The sequence below is a fragment of the Arachis hypogaea genome, chromosome 15, assembly GCF_003086295.3.
Source record: "Arachis hypogaea cultivar Tifrunner chromosome 15, arahy.Tifrunner.gnm2.J5K5, whole genome shotgun sequence".
In the NCBI taxonomy this organism is placed as follows: Eukaryota; Viridiplantae; Streptophyta; class Magnoliopsida; order Fabales; family Fabaceae; genus Arachis; species Arachis hypogaea.
In genome coordinates, this window is record NC_092050.1 from 113,829,650 (window position 1) to 113,838,759 (window position 9,110).

A 9,110-nucleotide genomic window follows, 5' to 3' on the forward strand; every position below is an offset into this window, starting at 1 on the left:
CTTGTTTTGGGCTAGAATTGTATCAACCTGGTTCAGTTCCATGACTCCCTTAGTGTTGTGCCTTTCTGATGCATAGTAGTACTCATTCTCAGCCACTGTCTCAATCACTTCAATGGCTTCTTCCACAGTCTTTTTCCTGTTCAATGAACCTCCTGATGAATGGTCTACAGCCTTCCTTGATTCATAAGAGAGCCCATCATAGAAGATGTGCAGTTGCACCCAATCATGGAACATGTTTGGTGGGCATTTCCTTGTCAAATCCTTGAATCTCTCCCATGCCTCGTAGAGAGTTTCACCATCTTGTTGTCTAAAAGTCTGGACCTCAGATCGAAGCCTATTGACCTTTTGTGGAGGGTAGAAACGTGCCAGAAACTTGCTTTCCACCTCATCCCATGTTGTTAGACTCCCCCTTGGGAATGATTCCAGCCACTTAGCTGCTTTGTCCCTAAGTGAAAATGGGAACAAGAGCAGTTTATAGGCATCTTCCTGGACTCCATTGGACTTCACAGTGTCACAAATTCTCAAGAATTTTGTGAGATGTTGGTTTGGGTCTTCATTAGCACTTCCTCCAAAGGAACAATGATTTTCCACCAATGATATTAGCTGTGGCTTGAGCTCAAAATTGTTGGCCTGAATGGGTGGTTTCTGGATGCTACTACCACAATTCCCTGAGGTTGGGTTTATGTATGAACTCAAAACCCTCCTCTCAGGGATGGCATTGTTTCCATCAGCTCTCTCATGGTTGTGAACTTCTCTATCCATGTTGAGATCTAAAGCTTCCTCAAAATTGTCCTCAGATTCTCCTTCAGATTCCTCTTCTCCCACTACTCTCTTCCCTCTTGCTTCCCTTCTAAGTCTATGAAGGGTCCTCTCTGGTTCGGTATACGGAGGAGTTGATGTCTCTCCTCTCCTACCTGTCATACAAGAACACAGCTCAAACACAAACAAGTGAAATACTCTTGGTTAATGGAAGAGTATGGTTAGATCAATTGAGGAATTAAATCAAACAGTTAGTGAGTCAGTGAGTTAGTTGCATGAATCTAAAGGCGCAAAGAAAGAAAGCATGTAACCAAGTGCAGAAATTAAAATTCAACAAGTATCTAGAACAGAATTAACAAAGCAAGAGAAAATTGCTCAATCTAGTTAGCTTCCAATTTGAGAATTGTCAATCGAAAACCAATCCCCGGCAACGGCGCCATAAACTTGATGCGCATAAACGTGTTATGCTACGATTTAGGAAATTGCACGATCGGCAAAATTCCTTCCGGCAAGTGCACCGGTTATCATCGTCAAGTAAAAACTCACAATAGAGTGAGGTCGAATCCCACAAGGATTGGTTGAGTGAGCAATTCGGATTAGAAGTGTGTTCTAGTTGAGCGGAATCAATATTTGAGATGAGAATTGCGGAATGTAAAATTGGCGGGAAAAGTAAATGACAAGAAAATTAAATGGCTGAATCTTAAATTTGCATGAATTCAAGAGCAGAATGTAAATTGCTGAAATTAAAAGGGAATGGGGATGATTGCAAGAATTGAATTGCAGAATGTAAAGAGAAAGTGGAAATCAGAAATGGGGAATTCATTGGGTTTAGGAGACATTGAAATCTCCGAATCAAAACATGTAAATCTCTTCCTCAACCAATGCATTCATTGAATTTTGCTTGGCAATCTTATATGATTGGATCCCAATTCCTTGGCTCACCAATGCTCTCTAAAAACAAACAAATTCCCAATCCCTTGGTTTAAATGTTCATAAGAAGAGATGATGCTTGGTCACTGATTATACCACACAATTTCATGAACCACAATTTGGTAGGATTACATGTCACAATATCCATCCAAACCCCAATCCAATCCACTGTGAGAAAGCTTCTCTAGCATGAATCCTCCATTCCTTTCCCAAGGCTCCGAAGGATTCCAAGTATGAGTAGCTTCTTTCCCAAGACAACTACTCAATGGAATTAGATCGAGAAGCTTTCTAACAAAATTCAAGAGAAAAGATTGAAGAAGAAGATAAACTATTATTGATTCATTGAATTACAATAGAGCTCCCTAACCCAATGAAAGGGGGTTTAGTGAATCATAGCTCTGAATTCAATTACAAAGAAAAGGAAAACTGGCTAAAAGTGAAAGTCAAAGTTCCTTTCTAACTTCAATTCTATCCTATTTATACACTTTCTATATTGAGCTTCAGTTGTGCTTCTTGGGCTTTGAGGCCTCTCCTTGCTTTCCTTTTGCCTTGGGTTTATGATCCATAATGTTGATGAGGTTGTTGATCCAAATTCTGTACATTTCATTGAGCCAATTTAGTGATAATCAAATAATGACACATGACTCAATAAATTGAGATTTCAAACTCATCAATCCTTCAGGCCCAATCCCATAAACCATGATATTCAATTGGGTTTCATACCAAAGTGAGTTTAAGTTAATATTTGTGCTCAAAGACTAACTTAAACCACAATATTTTTGGCCCAGAAACCTTTTCCAAGAGTGGCGTTTAAGTTGCAGTTTAAGCTTAAACTGCAGCTTAAACGCCAGACACTTCCAGTGAGGCCTTTTGTAGAAGCACGTTTAAGCTTCAGTTTAAGGTTAAACTGAAGCTTAAACGTGGAAATGGAAGAATGGTAGCCCTGGAGAGTAATGTAGTCGAACACGTTTAACCTCCAGTTTAAGGTTAAACTGGAGGTTAAACGTGGAAAAGGAATGAGGCATCCTGGAGGTCGAACACGTTTAACCTCCAGTTTGAGGTCAAACTGGAGGTTAAACGTGGAAAAGGGTGGAAGCTTACTGGAGGTCGAACACGTTTAACCTCCAGTTTGAGGTCAAACTGGAGGTTAAACGTGGAAGCTTGGAATGGTGGCCCTGGAGGTGTCGAACACGTTTAACCTCCAGTTTGGGGTCAAACTGGAGGTTAAACGTGGAGGTGGAGAGAGCAACCCTGGAGTAAAAGAAAACGTCGAACACGTTTAAGCTCCAGTTTGAGTCAAACTGGAGCTTAAACGTGGAATGGCCCCTGGTACTCTTCCTGGTTCTGGCGTTTAACCTCCAGTTTGAGGTCAAACTGGAGGTTAAACGTGGAACTCCTCCCTGGTGCCATACTCATTCTGGCGTTTAACCTCCAGTTTGACTCAAACTGGAGGTTAAACGTGGAATGCTCCTTAAGTGAGGCCTATCATTCTGGCGTTTAACCTCCAGTTTGAGGTCAAACTGGAGGTTAAACTTCAATCCCAGCATTTCTTATTCTTCATGATTTTGGCGTTTAAGCTCCAGTTTAAGCTTAAACTGGAACTTAAACTCCACATGTGATATTCAAGCTTCCTTTATTGATTTTCTTGCTTCCTTGCTTAGCCTCTTCTTCCCTGAAATCATCCAAACAATTGCATCAAAGTCTTGCAAAGTTTCATGAGAAATCTTCCATTCATAGCATTCAAATAATATAACTAAAAACTCATGGAATTTGCATAAAAATCTACATGTTGAATGATTTATTGCTTTGTTCTTCATTTAACCATTTTTGGTTACTTTAAGCTCAAGAAAATGCATAAAACAACTAAAACTAACAGAAAATTGCTAGTGAAACTAGTCCATGATGCCTTGGCATCATAACATCAGTGCCAGATTCCCTTTTGATCCGACAACAGCACCAAGTTTTTGGCGCCGTTGCCGGGGATTGTTTGAGTTTGGACAACTGACGGCTCATCTTGTTGCTCAGATTAGGTAATTTTCTTTTTGTTTTCTTTTCAAAAATTTTTCAAAAATATTTTCAAAAAAAAATGTTCTTCTGTTTTCGAAAAAAATAAAAATTTTTTCAAAAATTTATTCAAAATTTTTAAGAATGAATTCTAGTGTTTCATGAAGCATGTGAAGCCTGGCTGGCTGTAAAGCCATGTCTAAATTTATTTGGACTGAGGCTTGCACTTTGTTATCAAGATCAATATACTCTCGTGTTAAAGACTAAAGCTTGGCTGGCCATTGGCCATGTCTAGTGTTTTGGACTGGAGCTTTCATTGAAAGCTTGGCTGGCTAGTGAGCCATGTCTAATTCCTGGACTGAAGCTTTAGACTAACATGGCAAGATTCCTGGAATTCATATTAAAAATTTTGGAATCCTTATTTTTTCTTTTTCATACTATTTTCGAAAAAAAAAATCCAAAAAAATTAGAAAATCATAAAAATCAAAAATATTTTCTGTTTCTTGTTTGAGTCTTGTGTCATGTTATAATTTTGGTGTCACTTGCATATGCATCTTGCATTTTTTCGAAAATATCATGCATCCATAGTGTTCTTCATGATCTTCAAGTTGTTCTTGGTAAGTCTTCTTGTTTGATCTTGATGATTTTCTGTTTTGTGTCTTTTCATGTTTATCATATGCATTCTTGAATTCTTAGTGTCTAAGCATTAAAGAATTCTAAGTTTGGTGTCTTGCATGTTTTCTTTGCATTAAAAATTTTTCAAAAATATGTTCTTGATGTTCATCATGACATTCAAAGTGTTCTTGGTGTTCATCTTGACATTCATAGCATTCTTGCATGCATTCATTGTTTTGATCTAAAAATTTCATGCATTGCATATTTTTCATGTTTTTCATAAAAATTTCAAAAATCAAAAAAATATCTTTCCCTTTTCTCTCATCAAATTCGAAAATTGAGTTGACTTTTTCAAAAATTTTTTAAAATCAAATTGTTTCTCATGAGTCAAATCAAATTTTCAATTTGAAAATCTTATCTTTTTCAAAATCTTTTTCAAAAATCAAATCTTTTTCAAAATTCTTAGTTATTTTCGAAAATTCCAAAAATATTTTTCAAAAATCTTTTTCTTATTTTTATACCAAATTTTCGAAAATAACATAAACAATTAATGTTTTGATTCAAAAATTTGAAGTTTGTTACTTGCTTGTTAAGAAAGATTCAAACTTTAAGTTCTAGAATCATATCTTGTGATTTCTTATGAATCAAGTCATTAATTGAAATTTTAAAAATCAAATCTTTTTCAAAAACTAATTTCTATCATATCTTTTCAAAAATATCTTCTCATCTTATCTTTTTCAAAAATATCTTTTCAAAATATCTTTTCTAACCTCCTAACTTCTTATCTTTTCAAAATTTGTTTCAACTAACTAACTAACTTTTTGTTTGTTTCTTAACTTTTTCAAAACCACCTAACTAACTCTCTCTCTCAATTTTCGAAAATATCTCCCCCTTTTTCAAAAATTTCTTTTTTTTATTAATTAATTATTTTTATTTTTTAATTTTGATTTCAAAAAATTTTCGAAAATTACTAACATTGTTCAAAAACCATTTTCAAAAATCACTAACTCTTTTTCAAAATAATTTTCGAAAATTATCCCTCCCCCACTCATTCTATTTATTCATATGCTAACATCTCATCTCACATCTCTTCCATTCGTACAGTTGTGTGTCTTCCTTTACATCACATTCTTTATCTCCCCCTCTTCTTCCACTCACACAGGGATCCCTATACTGTGGTATAAAGGATCTCCATTATTATTATTATTATTTTGTGCCTTCTTCTTTGTCATATGAGCAGGAGCAAGGATAAGAACATTCTTGTGGAAGCAGATCCAGAACCTGAAAGGACTCTGAAGAGAAAATTAAGAGAAGCTAAAATACAACAATCCAGAGATAACCTTTCAGAAATTTTCGAACAGGCAGAGGAGATGGCAGCCAAAAATAATAATAATGAAAGGAGGATGCTTGGTGACTTTACTGCACCTAATTCCAATTTACATGGAAGAAGCATCTCCATTCCTGCCATTGGAGTAAACAACTTTGAGCTGAAACCTCAATTAGTTTCTCTGATGCAGCAGAACTGCAAGTTTCATGGACTTCCATCTGAAGATCCTTTTCAGTTCTTAACTGAATTCTTGCAGATATGTGATACTGTTAAGACTAATGGAGTAGATCCTGAAGTCTACAGGCTCATGCTTTTCCCTTTTGCTGTAAGAGACAGAGCTAGATTATGGTTGGATTCTCAACCCAAAGACAGCCTGAACTCTTGGGATAAGCTGGTCACGGCTTTCTTAGCCAAGTACTTTCCTCCTCAAAAGCTGAGCAAGCTTAGAGCTGATGTTCAAACCTTCAGACAGAAAGAAGGTGAATCCCTCTATGAAGCTTGGGAAAGATACAAACAGTTGACCAAAAAGTGTCCTTCTGACATGCTTTCAGAATGGACCATCCTGGATATATTCTATGATGGTTTATCTGAGCTATCAAAGATGTCACTGGACACTTCTGCAGGTGGATCCATTCACCTAAAGAAAACGCCTGCAGAAGCTCAAGAACTCATTGACATGGTTGCTAATAACCAGTTCATGTACACTTCTGAAAGGAATCCTGTGAGTAATGGGACGCCTATGAAGAAGGGAGTTCTTGAGGTTAATACTCTGAATGCCATATTGGCTCAGAATAAAATATTGACTCAGCAAGTCAATATGATCTCTCAGAGTCTGCATGGAATGCAAGCTGCATCCAACAGTACTCAAGAGGCTTCTTCTGAAGAAGAAGCTTATGATCCTGAGAACCCTGCAATAGCAGAGGTAAATTACTTAGGTGAACCTTATGGAAACACCTATAACTCAACATGGAGAAATCATCCAAATTTCTCTTGGAAGGATCAAAAGCCCCAACAAGGCTTTAATAATGGTGGAAGAAACAGGTTTAGCAATAGCAAGCCTTTTCCATCATCTCAGCAACAGACAGAGAACTCTGAACAAAATGCTTCTAATTTAGCAAATCTAGTCTCTGATCTATCTAAGGCCACTGTAAGTTTCATGAATGAAACAAGGTCTTCCATTAGAAATCTGGAAGCACAAGTGGGCCAGCTGAGTAAAAGGATCACTGAAATCCCTCCTAGTACTCTCCCAAGCAATACAGAAGAGAACCCAAAAGGAAAGTGCAAGGCCATTGACATAAGCGCCATGGCCGAACTTGTAAGGAGAGGAGAGGACGTGAATCCCAAGGAGGAAGACCTCCAGGGATGTCCAGTGATCAATAAGGAGCTTCCCTCTGGAGAACCAAAGGACTCTGAGGCTCATCTAGAGACCATAGAGATTCCATTGAACCTCCTTATACCCTTCATGAGCTCTGACGAGTATTCCTCTTCAGAAGAGAATGAGGATGTTACTGAAGAGCAAACTGCCAAGTTTCTTGGTGCAATCATGAAGCTGAATGCCAAATTATTTGGCATTGATACTTGGGAAGTTGAACCTCCCTTGTTCATCAATGAACTAAGTGATCTGGATCAACTGACATTGCCTCAGAAGAGACAGGATCCTAGAAAGTTCATAATACCCTGCACCATAGGCACCATGATCTTTAAGGCTCTGTGTGACCTTGGTTCAGGAATAAACCTCATACCCCTCTCTGTAATAGAGAAACTGGGAATCTATGGGGTGCAAGCTGCTAAAATCTCACTAGAGATGGCAGACAGCTCAAGAAAACAGGCTTATGGACAAGTAGAAGATGTATTAGTAAAGGTTGAAGGCCTTTACATCCCTGCTGATTTCATAGTCCTGGATACTGGAAAGGAAGAGGATGAATCCATCATCCTAGGAAGACCTTTCTTGGCCACAACAAGAGCTGTGATTGATGTTGACAGAGGTGAAATAGTCCTTCAATGGAATGAGAACTCCCTTGTATTCAAAACTCAAGGATCTCCCTCTGCAACCATGGAGAGGAAGCAAGAAAAGCTTCTCTCCAAGCAGAGTCAACCAGAGCCCCCACAGTCAAACTCTAAGTTTGGTGTTGGGAGGCCACAACCAAACTCTAAGTTTGGTGTTGAACTCCCATATCCAAACTCTAAGTTTGGTGTTGTAGAGTCTCAACAAAGCTCTGCACATCTGTGAGGCTCCATGAGAGCCCACTGTCAAGCTATTGACATTAAAGAAGCGCTTGTTGGGAGGCAACCCAATGTTTATCTAATTCTTATTTTTATTGTTTTTCATGTTTTCTTAGGTTCATGATCATGTGGAGTCACAAAATAAACAAAAAAATCAAAAACGAAATAAAAAAACAGCAGAAGAAAAATCACACCCTGGAGGAGCATCTGTCTGGCGTTCAAACGCCAGAACAGAGCATAGTTCTGGCGCTGAACGCCCAGAATGGGAGCATTCTGGCGCTGAACGCCCAGAACAAGCATGGTTCTGGCGTTCAACGCCAGAAATGGCAGCAAATGGGCGTTGAACGCCCAAAATGGGCACCAACCTGGCGCTGAACGCCCAGAGTTGTGTGCAAGGGCATTTTGCATGCCTAAATTGGTGCAGGGATGTAAATGCCTTGACACCTCAGGATCTGTGGACCCCACAGGATCCACTCAGGATCTGTGGACCCCACAGGATCCCCACCTACCTCCACTCACCTCTTCTCACCACTCTCTTTCACACAACCCCATAAACACTCTTCCCAAAAACCCTTCACCAATCACCTCAATCTCTCTCCCCCACTAAACCTTCACCACTCACATCCATCCACTCTTCCCCATAAACCTACCTCATAAACTCGACCTACCTTCAAAATTCAAAACCAATTTCCCACCTAAACCCACCCATATGGCCGAACCAATACCCCCCCTCCCTTCCCTATATAAAGACCTCCATTCTTCACCAAATTCCCACAACACACCCCTCTACACTCTCCTTGGCCGAAACCACCTCTCCCTCTCCCTCTCCATATTTCTTCTTCTTCTTCTTCTATTCTTTTGTTTATTGCTCGAGGGCGAGCAATATTCTAAGTTTGGTGTGGTAAAAGCATAGCTTTTTTGTTTTTCCATTACCATTGATGGCACCTAAGACCGGAGAATCCTCTAGAAGAGGGAAAGGGAAGATAAAAGCTTCCACATCCGAGTCATGGGAGATAGAAAGGTTCATCTCCAAAGCCCATCAAGACCACTTCTATGATGTTGTGGCCAAGAAAAAGGTGATCCCTGAGGTCCCTTTTAAACTCAAAAGAAATGAGTATCCGGAGATCCGACATGAAATTCAAAGAAGAGGTTGGGAAGTTCTAACAAATCCCATCCAACAAGTCGGCATCTTAATGGTTCAAGAGTTCTATGCCAATGCGTGGATCACCAAGAACCATGATCAAAGTAAGAA

General features: G+C 38.9%; 2 non-coding genes across 2 annotated transcripts; one reads left to right on the forward strand and one right to left on the reverse strand.

The window, feature by feature from the left end:
• Positions 1–232: 232 nt before the first annotated feature.
• Positions 233–336, forward strand: LOC112752604 (small nucleolar RNA R71). The gene has a single exon (XR_003177032.1). It is a non-coding gene; the product is annotated as a small nucleolar RNA R71 (small nucleolar RNA).
• Positions 337–6,074: 5,738 nt separating this feature from the next.
• Positions 6,075–6,182, reverse strand: LOC112752526 (small nucleolar RNA R71). Its single transcript, XR_003176960.1, has one exon. It is a non-coding gene; the product is annotated as a small nucleolar RNA R71 (small nucleolar RNA).
• Between the last annotated feature and the right edge of the window lie 2,928 nt (positions 6,183–9,110).